A 17156-nucleotide genomic window follows, 5' to 3' on the forward strand; every position below is an offset into this window, starting at 1 on the left:
ATAAAATAAAATAAAATAAAATAAAGTAAAGTAAAGTAAAATAAAATGTAATGGGCAGGAGCACCTGAGTGGCTCAGTTGGTTAAGCAGCTGACTCTTGATTTCAGCTCAGGACATGATATCGTGGTTTGTGGGTTCACGCCTCGGTCAGGCGCTGCACTGTCGGGCAGAGCCTGCTTGGGATTCTTTCTCGCTCCTTCTCTCTGCCCCTTTGCCACTCTCTCTCTTGCTCTCTCTCAAAATAAATAAACTTAAAAAAAAAAATGTGATGGGTGGGGTTAAACCCCAGTCGGTTAAACATCTGACTTTGGTTCAGGCCATGATCTTGTGGTTTGTGGGTTCGAGCCCCGCGTCGGGCTCTGTGCTGACAGCTCGGAGCCTGGAGCCTGCTTCTGTGTCTCCCTCTCTCTCTGCCCCTCCCCACCCTCTCAAAACTAAATAAACATTTTTTTTTAAATGTGATGGGTAAGGCCACCCCACCCACTTTATAGGGTCACCCTGAGGCTCAGAGGAAGACGGGTCGTGTTCCAGGCCCTGGGGTGCAGAGTTGTGCTATTACAAATAGGAGGGCCAAGGCCATGGCCCTTCATATAGATGGAGCCATTTTCTGCCCTCCCTTCTTTCCTGCTCTGGCTCAGGACCCCTCAGGGACAGGGTTGCTGAGGAGTGACAACTGCCATCTGGCAAGGCCAGGAAGAGGTCTGGGCCTCCAATAAGTCTGCCCCAGAGCTAGGGAGGCAAGAAGTATCTCCTGTCAGAGCCACAGACCAGGAGGGACCTGACCCTGCCAGGACGCTCCTTTGTGTCCACAGCTGCCTCTCCCCTCACTCAGAGAGCATCAGGCCCGGCTTCCTTCTGGAGGAGCAAGGGGCCAGCTAAATCTCAGGAGTAACCGAAGGCAAGGTGAGGGGAGCAGCGCAGATCATATTCTAAAGACCATATTTCAAACCTTCAGCTAACATCACATGCAACATAATAACAATAATGATGATGACTAATTATCGAATGAGCATTTGCTACCTGCCAGGCACCACGCTGTGCATCTAGATGTATTGACTTCTTTAGTCTTCACAAAGCTCCCAAGAGGCAGGGACATTGCGAATCCCACTGTATAGATGAGAAGATGAGAGCACAGAGGTTTCAAGTAAATTGCCCAAGGTGGCACAGTAGAAATGGCAGGACCAAGATTTGAACCCCGGCACTCTGGTTCCAGGAGTTTCAGTCTGTGTACTGAACCCCTCTATTGGACTCTATATAAATGCTACCGTCTGCACACAATGGAAAACCAAGGTTATTACTAAGACCGGTCAATGCCCCCCGCCCCCTGCCAGAAGTAGGTCTCAAACTTCATCAAGCATCAGAATCACCTGGGGCATGTGAAAAATACAGAGTCCTGGGCCCACCCCAGCAAAAAGGATTCACTAAGCCTGTAAGGCCCAGGACTCTGCATTTGTGACCACTGTTCCCAGTGACCCTGATGAAGGCTGTTCAGGACATACTGGGAAACACTTGGCCTTCTGAATCAAGACCCAACTTTGCGGGCCTGGCCGACTGGATCTCAGGCCACACCACACTTACCCCAGTGTCATTGTCCTCATTCAAGTCTTACTCACCTTTAAAGGTCCAGGTCAGGTTCTATGTAGTCTCCTAAGCCCTCCACAGGAATAGCAGCCCACTCTGGTTTTCCCTGCTCTAACCGCCCTCCCAACCCTTTATAGAGGGACCTGCTTCAGAACCTCATTGCAAACTGCTTGCTATTCCTACATCAGTGTCCCGTGGCTACAGGACTTTTCTGATGAACTGGATCATCACAAGTGTGTTAGATGTAAAACGCCTTTTATATCCCTCATGCGTGTCCCCCACAGGTCACAGTAGGTCAGGACTCAATAGAGACCTATGGATTTCGTTACAGATCTCATGTGCCAACACGTCCTTATTTCAACGACTGACACAGCATATGTTCAACTGGTTGGTTCAATGGGCATAGTCCAACTGTCTGGATTCTTCCTCTACAGGATCCAGGTGCCTTCTCTATGCCATTTGGGGTTCAGAGGATGCACCCTCTCTGAGGGCTGACATACCCAAACACATCTCATTCCAATAAAGGGTCCTTGGAATCAGTTTTACCCCCCAGAGGACATTCGGCAATGACTGGAGATGTTTTCATTTGTTATAACTGAGGGTGATATGGCTGCTGTATTCTAGAGGGTAGAAGCGAGGGACACTGCCAAATATCCTACAGTACCCAGGACAGCCCCCCCACAGCAAAGCAGTACCCAGCCCCCTAAAGAACAGTGCCAACGTTGAGAAAGCCTGCTCTACTGGGAAATGCTAAGACCTACAGCAGAGCAACAACAGGTGTCAGGAACCCAAAGGAAGGAGCCATTAACCTGCAAAGGAGTAAGAGGTTGATGGACAGGGGATTCGCAGAAGAGGTGCTTAATACAGATGAATCGATTGCTGAACAATGGACGGGAAGGGTTTTACCAGACAGAAGCAAGGGAGGAAAGAGGCAGTGTTCTTGGCAGCGAAATGTGAGAGTATTTGGCACGTTTGGGAAGCTACTGCTGGGTATGATGTGGCCAGAATGCCTGGCACTCATTCCTCTCATTCATTCATTCATTCAACACTGTCTCCGGCCATCTTGTTTTCATTACTCATTTGCAAACGCATCAGCAAACTCTGTCCCCCAGCAGAGTGGAGTGGCCAGCTCTGGCCCTGAACCGTCCCTGATTCCAAATCAGTTGTCTCTGAACACATGAGGCTTTGCTTCAAGGATGGGACAGGTTGAGCTAAACGTGGCCGTTTAGGTCAAGAGGTGAGAACCATGAAAACACAAGGTGCCTCAAAGCTTTTGGTGGCCTCGTCATAAAAGTCTACGTACCACTTGAGGTGTGATGTCTTCCTTCCCAGGGCCATAAACGAGCGGCGTCTGCCCCAGCAAACGAGGAAAATGGATTTGGGGGAATGTCCATGCTTTTCAAAGTTCAGGTAGAAATGAAAACACGTGCCAAAGTAATTCTGAAGAAAAAAAAGAAGAAGAAGTAATTCTGGTAATCTTTGTCTCTTTAGGAAACAACAACCCTTGATGGCCTTGTCATTTACTCCAAATAGCTATTTTCCTGGATGAGCTCAGTCTCAGCCTCCCTCCACACCCCTCACGTGCTCCTTGCTGTCACTCGGGCTTCTCCATCTCCGTCTCTCATCACATCAAGGGTCTGTGTCTGTGTCCTGTCCACGCTTCCCCGTTTTTGTCTGCAGGTTTGTTTCTTTGACTGTGGCTCTGCTTCGTCTTCTCTCTCTCCCTGATTTTGATATTGGCCTTATTCCTCCTCACCTGTTTCTGACTCAGCGGCTCTCCCCCTCCCCCATTCCTAGAACCTCTCTGTCCCCCTCCCTCAGTAACTGGCCACAGTATGGACCCGCGGTGTGTTTTTATTAGGGGTTGTGTTTGCCAGAGAGAGAGTTGCATGCTCCCCATTCCTGATTTATAAAAGCAAATGACTGTAACCTTTTCTCTTTCTCTCCCCCCAAGGAGAGAGAATGAAGCTGCATTTTACTTTCATCTTCCTCCACTGATTGATTTTTCCATTCCGTGGGCCATGCCCTTGATAGAAAACAATGAGTTCTCCACCCTCATTTTACCGTATTTCAGAGAAGAGCCAGCCCAGGTGGCGCGCAGACGCCCAGGCGGGTGGCGCTGGGGGAGACCGCCGCGTGCCTCCGGGTCGGGGGACCCCAGCGCTCTGCCACCGAGGGCTTTTCTTGGCTCATCTGATTTCAGCGGAGCCAGGACCTGCTTTGGGTTTAACATGTGGCTCTGGAGGAAACCCTATCTACAGGGTCCTAATTCATCCCCTTTCAGGCTGCTTGTGGCTGGAGACGGTGGAAAATGATTAAAGATGAGGGCATCTGTCTCAGGGAGCACATCTTTTACAGCTTAAAAAGGAGAGAGATTTTCAGCCTCGCAGGGATGTTAAAGTGGATCCAGGAGCTTTGTGCTTTTCTGTTTGACTTGAGCCTTGGGTATGTAGGAAGCGTTGCAGTTGGTTAGCAGGTCCGGCGTCCTGACTGCTGGTTGGAGTTGACTCGCTATCTTTTTGCCCCTGTCCTCATCCCGCAGGATGGCTTCTGACAGGGGTCATTATAGAGTCACGGGATATGCAACATCAGAGATGGAAGGGTCCAGTCAAACTGCCTTATAGCCAGAGGAGGGTGGAAATGACTTGCCCAAAAAGCACAAGGCCACCTAGTGGCCTACGTTCCCGAGTGCCCCTCCCAGGCCCATCGGCACATCTATCAAAAGGTAGTTTTACCTGGCTGGGGTCTCTGGGCTCGACCCCTATCTCCACCGACAGCTCAGGATCTGGGGCACACAGCCAGCCTGGCAGCACGCGGGTCCATATGGCCGCCCTCAGGGACCATCTCAGGGCACACATAATACTCACCCCCGGAGGGATCGCAGATGACTTCCTGCCAAAGTGAAAGGGAAGGGGGGAAGGAAAGCTACCGGTAGGAGCAATCACACCTGGGTCTATATTCAGTCTCATTAAACTCAACATCATTTACTGACCGACCAGTGTCAGCCACGCCCTTGGCTAGAGCTGGGGTTACAGTGTGAAGTTTAGAGCCTTAGGGGATATTGGGGTACGTGTGGGGTGACAAAGGGGCAGAGAACCAGTCCTCCCTCTCAACTCACCCTGGATGGGGTGGGAGGGGGGGCGGGTAGCTGGGGGGAGAGAGCCTAGGAAGGTTTCCTGGAGGAGGTGATGTCATGAGTGACAAGTGGGCGAATGTTCCATCAGACCCTTCCTCAGTGAGCTCACTGCCAGGGCCCTCTGAGGAACACCATGCAAATAAAAGGCATTTGGACATATTAGCAATTCAGATCAAAGCACTTAGTGTTTCCATCAGCCTCCACACTGGCTCATCAACCATGTGTCTGCAGGCAAGTCACATGACCTCCCCAGTCTCCCTTGCCCGCAGGGGCTGGGTGAGTGTCCATCCAGCAAGACGTGCTGTGGGAATGTGTTTTGCACATTTTAAACTGCTTGGACATTGTGGGCCATTATAGCCCTTAGGATCCCCTTTGAGTCCCCTGCCCGTAGAGTGTAGCTGAAATCAAAGCCATACCTCCTCCCTCGAGGGTGCAGCAAAGGAGCAAAGAAACAGAGTCTCAGACTCCGTGTCCCTGAGCATGCCCTGAGGGTCTCCAGCCCTCAGTTTCCTCACCTGAGATATGAGAGCTTTGGCCTTTTCCTCTAAGGCACCTTCCAGTATGAATGCCTGTGATTTTAGGCCAGCAGCCAAGAGGCAGAGGCTGGGACTGGCAAATGTCCAGTTCTCTGCCAGAGCAGGTGCTGCCTTGGCCTTGCCCCCTCAGGCTAAACCTGAGGCCTGCATGACCTCTGACCCGGCCTGCCACCTCAGGCTAAACCCATGGTTCTGCCACTTTGGGCCACCACCAGTGGAGCAGGCCCGTGCTCTACACAAGAACCAAGATACTGGAAATGAGCTCCATCCCCAAAAAGAGGGAGCTGAAGGAAGTAAGATCTGCCTTCTTCCTCAAAATAAAAACAGAGGCAGATGGCTGGGAGGGTTTCCATGGTTAATTAAATATGCTTTAGTCTCTAAGTCAATTACGAAGTGATTCCTGCAGGGGGATGTCCTGCTTTGCATGGAGTGGATTCAGGTAATGGCCCCGGGGAGGATGCGGGGCCCTTCTGCACCTTCCACTGGCACTCACAAAGATCCTGCAGGCCGGGCCTCAAAGGCAGTGAAGTCCACCCACTGGGGGTGACAGGAGCCACTCACCTCCCCGGGCATCTTTAAGTGAGGACAGAGGTACCGCACAGCAGAGCTGAGACTCTGTGATTTCCCTTCCGGGAATTTCTTCCCAGGAAACTATCAGAAACCCAGATAAAGATTTCCTGGACAAGAATATTCACCACAGCATCATTTATAACCATTAAAAATGGGAAACTGCCTGGGTGCCTACAAACAGAGAATTGGCTGACTAAATTCTGCAACAACCAGACAATGAAATATTATGCAGTCATTAAAATGGTGTTTTTGGAGCATAGGTAATGAAATGGGGAAATGCACTGGTTGTACAAAGTGAAATGAAGCAAAATGCAAAACTGTGTATGAAGTCCGCCGAATTTTATAAATAGCTGTGCGCAGAAAAAAGGGTGGCACATTAAATGCTAATAGTAGTTATTTCTAAGAGAGAAGATTCTGGGAGAATTTCTTTCTTCTTATGTATCTTGCTGCATTTTCTTAAGTTTTTGGAATGAGCACGTATTGCTTTTATAATCAGGAAAATAAAAAAATTTCTTCGACGCCAGACCCCCTTATAATGGGTCTCCGAGTGGGTCTGAGCAATTTTATCACACCTTCTTTGAAGTAAATTAACTTGACGAAAATAGGAGCTTTTAGGATTGATAACGGTAGGCAATGGCTTGTTTTCTAGAATTCTTGAGTTAAGGTGCTTTCAAAGGGAAGCACAGCACATATTGAGTGCCCATCCCCACCAGTGGACTGTGACAGGCATCCTGGTCTGTCAACTATGACAACTGTACCCGAGGCCGGCAGAGAGGAGGTAGGCATGAGCTCCCGTAACTGCCTAACCCAAAGACTGGATGAGACTGTGAGGTCCTCTGGGCCGGGGAAACCCGAAGAGACTGAGGAAGCATAATGATGACAGGTCAATGAGGAAATCGTGACCTGGCCAGGACCACAAGACTGGGCTCTCCTCTGTCTCCAGAACCTCCAGAACCCAGAATCATACAGGGACAATGGCAGCCAAGCTGACCTGTAGAAGCTTGGTCACTAGCCAGAATTAAAAAGTCGAGGGCCTTACCACTAGAGGGCAAAGGAGAAATTCAGTGTTTTGTCCTTATGAGGTGCTATCCGGTGCTGGTGTCCCCGTGCTGGGGCCCTTGGTTGCTTCTGTATACAGGGCCATCCTGTTAACACGTGAAATCCTCCGTGGGCATCAGGCCTCTCTTACGCCTCCACGCCAGACATACTGCTCAGAGTCACATGTGACCTCTCCGACATCCAGGATCTAGCCGCCAAAGTGAGCAGAATACCGAGATTACATAAACCCCAACTGTAAGGAGAGTGACGAATTCCAACACTGTCTCACTCACCCCAGTCGCAAAACGAAACAAAGAAATGTGGGCTAAAGAAATGAAGATGTTAGTGAGTTACCAGCTATACTGCAAGACGTTCTCCAGGAGAACAAAAGGGGAGAAGGATCCAGGCCACACTGAGGATGCGACCTCGAGTGTCCTCTGCTCCCCGGAACTTCTGAAGCAGAGTACATGGCAGAACTCACGATTCCATTTAAGCTTCTGCTACAGGAAGGAACAGATAATTATTAAAAGTATTCTTAAATCTCTCTGACCCTACAATCCCAGCATGACATAGACCTGGCCCCATCACCAAACCCGTCAAAGCCATCCATTTTCCTATAGAAGACCAGCTTAACTTCACAATGGAATTTAAACAAACAAACAAAAACATGATTCGCCTTACGAATGGTTGCTTTATAGCCAGCTCTCTCGGAATGGGTCTGCTTTTCAGGCGAAGGATGACTGTCTCCAACTTCATGGTCACAACTGTCCTTTCAACAAGTAGATCATGACCCAAACCCAGCCATATGTCCCAGCCTCAATGGTCCTTGGCTTCTGACCATTGTCACCATCATAGTGGACTTCAACATTCCTAAATTGGTTTCCCTTCACCAAACTCCTGCTTTTGTACGTCCACCAGCAAACATACTGACATATCAAAAGGTGACACAAGTCCCCTTTTGGAAGCGCTGCCACTCCATTTGGCCCATGCCATACGCCGTGCTGGTGTAATTGAATATGTTGTTGTGTTCGTTGGTACAAAGAATGAGCAAAAACAGGAGAATAAAAGTGCAAGTGTTAGTAGTAACAGAGTTTTCACAAACTTGATACAATTGGAACTAAAATGAAAGTCATCAGGTGGCTGAAAGCCGCAAAACCTTTAGCTTTTGCTGAGTGTGCATCTGTCTGGAGCTGGCCGACTGGATTCGCTTGTGAGAGATAGAAAACGAAGCCTCAGAAATAGATCGTCGGTGGGATGCTAGGGTGGCTCAGCCAGTTAAGTGTCGGACTCTTGATTTCAGCTCAGGTCATGACCTCATGGTTCATGAGATGGAGCCCCGCTTCGAGCTTTGTGCTGAGAGCGTGGAGCCTGCTTGGGATTCTCTCCCTCCCTCTCTCTCTCTCTCTCTCTCTCTCTGCCCCTCCCCCTCTCATGCACACATGTGCACACACACATGCACGTGCTCTCTCTCTCTCTCTCTCTCTCTCTCCAAAAAAAAAAAAAAAAGAAATAAACTTTTAAAAAAGGATTAGGGGCACCTGGGTGGCTCAGTCAGTTCAGCGTCCCACTTCAGGTCACAATCTCACAGTTCACAAGTTCGAGCCCTGCATCAGGCTCTGTGCTGACAGCTCAGAGCCTGGAGCCTGCTTCATATTCTGTATCTTCCTCTCTCTGCCCCTCCCCTGCTCACACCCTGTCTCTCTCTCTCTCTCTCTCTAATATAAATAAACATTTAAAAAATGTCTTAAAAAAAGGAATCGATCATCAGTGATTACATCAGGGGTAAAATATAATTAGGGCACCAATCTTTTTTTTCAGCTGAGTATAGAACCCACCCTAGGACATACAACAATAATTGCTAACTCATACCATGGATAAGAGACCCTGTTCTAGTGCTTTCAATATATTAATTCACTTAATTTGCACAAGAACCCTGCAAGGTAGTTACTATAAACATTCCCGTTTTCAGAAAACTGAAGCGCAGAGAGTTCTCTCGGCCATGGCAAGCGGCAGGTCTATGCCCATGGCACCGAGATCTATGGCTATGCACTTAACCGGTAGGGCACACTGCCTCTTGTATAACATAAGGCCATGGTCCAACTTTGGTACATTTGGTTTTCACAGACACTTTCAGGAACTTATTACAATGTAAACAAGACAAAACGAAACAAGGTAAACGAAACAAGGTAAACAACCCTTGCGGAAACCTCCCTCTTCGCTGCTCTTGGTTTTCATGAGCGTACTGAGATCAGCTTTCAGGATTACAAGGATTGAGGAGGAATGTAGATAAGACCAAGACAGAAGCCGTTTTGCCATGATCACTGCCATTAGCAGGTGACCAATGCTGTTGGTAGGTCACGTTAGAAAATCGCGTTCAGGTCCAAGAAATATGAAAACTCCTATACGAGCAGAAGCCCATGCAGTTAAATTAAAATGTAAACAAAATCCCTGAGAAGGGCCTGCCAAGATGCAAAATATAGGCAGGGAGCAGAGGATTTCCCTGTTGCTGGGGATATTACCTGCAGCCTGGGCTGTGGCTGTAACATAAGGCTGGTCCACTTTTAGGTACAAGGAAACCGAGGTCTGCCTGGGAGGAAGAGAAGGACAGAGGGTGCACCTGCTTGGCCGGTTTGATCTCAAACCTCCCGAAGCAGGTTGGGTATTAGGGTTGCAGAGTGAAGAGGGCAGTACTTCTTCAGGGTGAATGCCGACAGCCCTTAAACACAGAACCAGATTTGCTGGGAGTAAACATCAATGTGGGGCCAGTCTGGATAGCCCAGTACCAAGTTAGACCCTTTTCTGGGTCCCAGTCCCCTTTCAGGAGCTGTAGACATTCTAGGGGGAAAATGGTACAGGGGCACATACCCGTGAGGTTTAACCCACCCGCTGCATCTCAGAACCTTCACGCCCTCCCCAGACACATCCATATCCCTCACCAGATTAAAGAGTCCCTGCAGAGTGTAAGAACATTTGGGATGTGAGCCAAGAAAGCTCAAAGGGCATAGTAACTTGGGTCATGTGATGTGTCCTCTGGTTCAATGCCAGGTCCGGAAGGTTACAAAAGGTCTCCTCACCAGGCCGCTTCGTCAGAGCCCCTCACAAGCTGTTCTCATTCACACTCTCAGCATCTCTGCGAGAGGCATGGGGCGGCGACCTCATTCCTCCTGTGGCCATTCAGGAAAGGGGAGAGCTGGATGCTTGTCCATCTGTCCTTCCTGGGGCTTGCCCTATCTGCCTGTCCCCACACCTTGCCCCTCAAGCTGTGCAGACACCCCATCCATCTGCCTTTCCGGTACTCCTACTGTGAGAGATGGGCGCAGGGGAGTGAGGGTGTCTACAGAGGGGGGTTCATCCCGAGGAGGCCTGAGAAGCCTAGACTCAAACCACTCGGAGAGAGGCTGGTGGGGAGGGTGCCGTAGAATTTGATGGTCTTGAATGGCAGGAGGAGGCGCGCCTCCTCACAAGTACCAAGGAGCCCACCGGGGTTCTTCAGGAAGAGGGTGGGGCTTGCAAGAAGCTTTCTGCAGTTGTCTATTGATGTGTTTTTAAAAATCACACGAAACTTAGTAGCTCAAAACAACTGTGTGGAAAACACTCCTGAGTTTCTCCCTTGCTCTCACATGACCACACTTCACTCCTGGGTGGGAATTATTTTCCACACATCAGGCAATTCCCCAACACCAGCGAGAGTCCTACACTTTAACTCAGTTCTGACACTGTCTACCTGGAGGTAGCCTCAGATCCCACAGGTTGAGGGCTCAGTCCCACAAGACTGCTCCCCCCCGCCCCACTCCAGATGCCAATTGTAAGTCCCAGGTTGTCACTACACTTCCGACCAACTGGCCATAAATTGGTGTTCCCACGATCACCTTCTTTGGTTCAGTAATTTGCTAGAATGGCCCACATAACTCAGGGTAACACTGAGGTTTACCCATTTGTTATATAATAAAAGATAATATAAAGGATACAGATGGACAGGTAGAAGCAGAGGTATATAGGGTGAGGTCCAGAAGAATCTGGAGCACAAGAGTTTCTGTCCCCATGGAGGTGGGGTACACCACCCCCCTGGCACATGGATTGTATGCACCAATCTGGAAGCTCTCTGGACCCCATGCTTTGGGGATTTTTATGGAGTCTCCATCACATAGGCATGACCAATCTTTGAGTCAATGTGTTCCTCTTCCCTTCCGAGAGGATGGAGGCAGAGCTGAAAGTTGCAAGCTCCAAATCATGGTTTAGTCTTTCTGATGACCAGCTCCCATCCTAAAACCATCCAGGAGCCCTACCAAGAGTCACTTCATTAAAACAAAAGACAGTCCTGTCACCCGGGAAATTCCAAGAGATTTAGGAGTTCTGTGTCAGGAACCAGGGACGAAGACCAAATATTAGAACCAAAGATGCTCCTAGTGCTCTTACCACCTAAAAAACTACAAGGGTTGAGGCTCCTGGGTGGCTCAGTTGGTTGAGTGACCAACCCTTGATTTCAGCTCAGCTCATGATCTCACAGTTGTGGGGTCAAGCCCTAAATCAGGCTCTGCACTGACAGCGTAGAGCCTGCTTGGGATTTTCTCTCCTTCTCTCTCTGCCCCTCCCTCACTCATGCTCTCTCTCTCTCTCTCTCTCTCTCTCTCTCTCAAAATAAATAAATGATTTTTAAAAGAAATTACAAGGGTTAGGGGCACTTGAGTGGCTCCATTAAGTGTTCAACTCTTGATTTCAGTTCAGGTCACGATCTCATAGTCATGAGATCAAGCCCTGAGTAAGGCTCCATGCTGGGTGTGAAGATTGCTTAAGATTCTCTCTCTTCCTGGGGCGCCTGGGTGGCGCAGTCGGTTAAGCGTCCGACTTCAGCCAGGTCATGATCTCGGGTCCGTGAGTTCGAGCCCCGCGTCAGGCTCTGGGCTGATGGCTCAGAGCCTGGAGCCTGTTTCCGATTCTGTGTCTCCCTCTCTCTCTGCCCCTCCCCCGTTCATGCTCTGTCTCTCTCTGTCCCAAAAATAAATAAACGTTGAAAAAAAAAATTAAAAAAAAAAAAAAAAAGATTCTCTCTCTTCCTCTCTCTCTGCCCCCTCCCCACCTCAAAAAAAAATTACAAGGGTTTTAGGAACTCTGTACAGGAAATGGATATATCTCTCCATTGGGTTTCTTTTTTTTAATGTTTATTATTTATTTTCAAGAGAGAGAGAGGGAGGGTGACAGAGTACAAGTGGGGGAGGGTTAGAAAGAGAGGGAGACACAGAACCCGAAGCAGGCTCCAGGCTGTCAGCATAGAGCCTGACGTGGGGTCAAACTCACCAGTCATGAGATCATGACTTAAGCCGAAGTCAGACGCTTAACCGACTGAGCCACCCAGGCGACCCTCCACTGGCCTTCTTGATCGTCCTTACAACCTGGTGGCTGGCTTTCCTCCACACAGTAATCCAAGAAAGAGAAGGCAGGCACAGTCCTTTTTGTGACCTAGTTTCAGAAGTTGAATATCGCCTTTTCCACTTTATTCTATGCATTAGAAAGAAGTCACTAAGTCCATCCACACTCAAGGAACGGGGAACCAGGCTCCATCTCTACAGGATGGAGTATCAAAGAATTCCCATTCATATTTTAAACCCATCACGCCTTGAAACAAACTCCTCCCTCCAATGTCTTTTGCCTTTTCCTGACCAGTCCAGAAACAAATGGACCAGGGACCTCTAGCAAGTAGGGAATCCCTCGGTATCGGGAAGGTTGGCTGAGGTGGGGATAAGGTATCCTCTATCTGAGGACACTTGGGAGATCTCTAATGACCCTCGAAAACCTCCTCTGGAGGACACAGCAGAACTGGCCAGAGAGGACAGAGGTACCATCCACACCGTCCTATGAGCCCCTTCCTGATTTCCTGAAGTTGGGCGGGGAGGGAAATGTTGCCAAGTGAGCAGCTAAACCCACAAGACTCATCCAAGTTTCAGGGGGGCAATTACTACAATTTTGGGCATAGCTGAGACAGAGCCGGCCCAGGTCTTGCACCTGAAGTGGGGGAGAATCCCCACACCCAACAGGGGTCCCTGGTGATGAGAGAATCACCCTGTTAACAGGCACACTCCTGGACCTCAGTTCTAACCTCCTGCTTTGGAATTTCCAGAGCGGAGGACTCGGGATCTAGGTAGTTGACAAGCACCCCTAGGTGACTCTTACCATCAGGGACATTTGGGAAATCACAGGGCTGTTGGAAAGAGGACAATTCAATTAGGAGCCACAGGTAGCTTACTTACTGAGTCTGTAAAATGGGAACAACCAGGATTACCTTGGTTGCCTAAAGGAGAGCCTGGATCAAATGGTTTCTTGTGGTTTCTTTTGGCTCCGGACCAGAGCAGAGAGGAAGTGAGAAAGACAGTGTAGCAACTGGAACCAGTAAATCCCCTGAGGGAAAGAGATTGTAGCTAAGGCAGATGAAGCAGGCATGCCTGCTCTCCCCCGGGTGCTGAGACTCATCTGAGGAGCTGGTGTCACAGCCCCCCGGGGTCCCCCGGGGCTGCCCACCCACTCTGCAGCTTTGGCCGGGGGGGGAAATGTGTCAGCTGGGTTTGGCAGCTCTCCCAGCGCCAACCCGAGACAGCTCTGAACAGAAATAAAGTCTGCCTTCCCACTCCGGAGGATGGGCTCCCCTGCTCCCCCGTGAGTCAGCCGCACACGTGCGAACCCAGAATATGCCGGATGGATGGACGGATGGAAGGGAGGCGGGAGGGGAGCCGAAAGCAGGCCGTGGGGCAAACTGGCAAATGCAAGGGCTTTGGTGGTGGAGACAGCTAGGTTCAAATCCCGCCTCCACCGCCTCCTGACTCTGTGAATCTGGAGCAGGTTACTGCGGGAATGCTTCCATCTGTGAAATGGGAATGATAATACCACATGTCTGTGACAAAGAGAGGTAGCATGGTGGCCAACAGCTCAGCTCCGGAGCCGGAGTCTCTGAATTGAATCCCATCTCTACTGCTTACCACCTATGTAACCTTGTGTAAATCACCTCAACCTCTTAAAGCCTCAGTCTCACCATCTATAAAATGGGAGTGATGATAGTCCCTACCCCAGAGGGTTGCTGCGGGGATACAATGAGTTAACTGACGGAAAGCACGTAGCGTGCTTCCAGGCAAACAGTAAGTGCCATGTAGGCGTGTATAAAGGAAGACCTGGGGATACCAGGATACTGCTCTTTGTCACCGCATAGCAGGGGCAGGGAGGGGAACTGGCCTTCGCTGAGCTCCAGGGACAGCCCACTGTGCTAGTTGCCTCCATACCCAAGTTCTCCTCCTGCCTCCCTCTCCTGGTTCTCTACCTCCTGCTTTCTTTCCGTTCCACACCCTCTCACCTGCCACTGAGTCATCCACTCTTCCTGCCCCACTCCTGCCAGAGAAGGGTTAGCCTGGAACCAAGATCCTCCCTATCATGAAGCCCCAGACAGGGGCCCCAGGAAGGGGCCAGGGTGTAGAGGGGTTGAGAGATAAGACAAAAGGAGAAACCAAATCCCAGACCTCGGGGAGCACCGGGTATGCCCCTCGGAGAGGCAGCTGTGTCACAGGTCGGGTTGCCAACCATGTCTGACCGCGCAGAGGGTGACGGTGCTCGAGGAAGGTACTTCTCCACACCGGCCGTACCTGAGACGTAGCCAGGGAGCTTTCATAATGCGGGTGCCTGCATCCCATCCCACAGGGTCCAGTGTAATTGCCTGGGCACTGAAGAGCCTTGAAAGCTCCCTAGGTGGTGCTCATGTGAAGCAGGCCTGAGAGGGCTCTAAAACAGAGGTTCTTAAACTTCGACATGCATTGAGAATCACCTGGAGGGCTTGTTAAAAAAACAGATTCCTGGGATCCACCTCCAAAGTTTCTTTTTTATTCTTTTAATAATTTTTTTAAATGTTTTGTTTATTTTTTGAGAGAGAGCAAGAAAGCATGAGCAGGGGAGGGGCAGAGAGAGAGGGAGACACAGAATCTGAAGCAGGCTCCAGGCTCGGAGCTGTCAGCACAGAGCCCAATATGGGACTTGAACCCACAAACCATGAGATCGTGACCTGAGCCGAGGTCGGATGCTTAACCAACTGAGCCATCCAGGCACCCCCACCCCCCAAAGCTTCTAATTCAATAGGTCTGGGGGATTGGTTTCAGAAGTTGCATTTCTGGGGGTGCCTGGGTGTCTCAGTCGGTTAAGCGTCTGACTCTTGATTTCAGCTCAGGTTATGATCTCTTGGTTCGTGGGTTCGAGCCCCATGTCGGGCTCTGCACTAACAGCACAGAGCCTGCTTGGCATTCTCTCTTCCTCTCTCTCTGCCCCTCACACTCGTGTGTTTGTGCTCTCTCTCTCTCTCTCTCTCTCTTATTCTTTCAAAAATAAACATTAAAAAAAAAAAGAGGTTGCATTTCTAACAGGTTTCAGATGCTGCTGATGCTGCTGGTTCCCTAGGACTACACTTTGAGAACCACTATTCTAGGGTAGCTGTGAGCAAACCATGGCCTCTGGGCCAAATCCAGTCTGTGGACTGTTTTTGTAAATAAAGTTTTATTGAAACACAGCCACATCCGTTCATTTACATATTGTCTATGGCGGCTCTCATCATACAACAGAGTTGCATGGCAAGGACAGAGACCATACATCTGGCATAGCCTAAAATGCTCCCTCTCTGGCTCCTTAGAGAAAAAGTTTGCCAACTCCAGTTGTAGGAACCTGTGAATTGACAGATGGTGGGATCCCGGGTCCCTGAGTGACTGCCTGGGGCAGGGCTTTCCTACTGACCTGGGACTGTTAGATGAGAAAGAAATAAACATCAACATCCTTCGAGCTGTATGTGGAGGCCTCTTTCTTACCATAGCTCAGCTTTAGCTAATGTTCTGTATCCTGGATCCAGCACTTTCTGGCAGGTCTAGAACCTCTCTGGGCCTCAGTTTCCCCCGTCTGTAAAACATGAATAATAATATCGACCTTATGAGTTATTGAAAGGATCAAATAAAATATAAAGACCTGGCTAGAGTAGGGGTTCAACAGATCTTAGTTCCCTGACCTGCTACCCTTTTTGGTGCCCATGGTTTGAAGTTGAACTTCACTTCTGCCCCCTAAGAACTCCATCTGCTCAGGGAAAGCAGGTCACACGATCTCACATACCAGAGGAAGTTGCTAAAAGCTCGAGACACTTGTTTTTGCTCTTAAACCAAAACAGACTCCATTTCTCCGTCCCACCTACCGCACGTGAATAGGGTTTTCTTTTATTTGGAGGCTGGCACAGCTGTTCGCTTGCAGAAGTGTCCTTCTCCAGTCCAATAAGCCAATCTTGGAGGTACTTTAAAATAACAGTCTCTCCAGGTGGGGAACCCTCCGGCTGGGCTGAAGGTTGAGGAAACCAACTTAAGTGGCCGCCAACAGCTTGAGGGGGGTGCACACAAGCACTTCATACCAAGGTCAGTAATTATAGTTTCTACTTGGTACCACTTAGTGCCAGCTGTGGGATGGGGCTGCCTCTCCCCCCGACTGGTGGAGGATAGGTAGGTTAGTTCAAAAGCGTGTCTTGATCGACTGATGAATGTTGACTGTGCTCGGGAGCTGGGGGAGGGGGAGGGGAAGGAGAAGGCACAATAAGAAACAGACCAAGAAATGCCACCTTCAGCAACACTTTGCAGGACCCAGCTGGAAGCCAAGAAATGAACAAGTTTAAAGGCTCAGGGATGCCAAGAGCCCTGCATTAAACCCATCCCACATCTAGCTGATCACCCAGTCACAGGAAATTGTTAAATATACAGATTCCCGAATCAAGCTGGGACCACAGAAGCAGATTCCCCAGGGTGAGGACTCAGGACTCGGTATTTTTAGCAAGCTCCTTGAAGGATTCAGGTGGTACCCACCTGGAACGGGTCTAAAGATAGATTTTTTGAGGAAGCACTACCTAAATGTAATAAGAGGAAGGACTTTGGGGCTCACAGATCTGGGTTCAAATTCTGGATCGAGGGCACAAAAAAGCCTTAAGCATAAAAGAAAAAAAATTGATCAGTTGAACCATATCAAAATAAAAACCTTCTGCCATTCAAGAGACACTATCGTGAAAATGAACAGGCAAGCAAAGGGCTGAGAGAAAATATCTGCCAAGCATATATCGTATCTAATAAAGGACTGGTATCCAGAGGTACCTGGCTGGCTGAGTCAGTGGAGCACACGACTCTTGGTCTCAGGGTCGTGAGTTCCAGCCCCAAGTTGGGTGTAGAGATTACTTAAAAATAAATTTTTTCTTGGGGCGCCTGGGTGGCGCAGTCGGTTGAGCGTCCGACTTCAGCCAGGTCACGATCTCGC

General features: G+C 49.5%; 1 long non-coding RNA gene across 5 annotated transcripts in view; it reads right to left on the reverse strand.

Moving 5' to 3' along the window:
- The window catches only part of LOC121020146 (uncharacterized), a 53746-nt gene that overhangs the window by 33328 nt on the left and 3262 nt on the right, over positions 1-17156 (reverse strand). For 2 of the 5 annotated variants that reach the window (XR_005785977.1, XR_005785974.1), the window contains exons 3-7: positions 15686-15773; positions 7215-7360; positions 6862-7068; positions 4316-4472; positions 2884-3020 (exon numbers count right to left, since the gene is read on the reverse strand). This is a non-coding gene — a long non-coding RNA (uncharacterized LOC121020146). Of the gene's footprint in view, positions 1-2883; positions 3021-4315; positions 4473-6861; positions 7069-7214; positions 7361-9379; positions 9448-15685; positions 15774-17156 lie in introns of all 5 variants that reach the window. The other 3 variants (XR_005785976.1, XR_005785975.1, XR_005785978.1) reach the window with 3 other exon arrangements.

This window comes from Herpailurus yagouaroundi, unplaced genomic scaffold (assembly GCF_014898765.1).
Source record: "Herpailurus yagouaroundi ecotype Mexico unplaced genomic scaffold, PumYag 247, whole genome shotgun sequence".
In the NCBI taxonomy this organism is placed as follows: domain Eukaryota; kingdom Metazoa; phylum Chordata; class Mammalia; order Carnivora; family Felidae; genus Herpailurus; species Herpailurus yagouaroundi.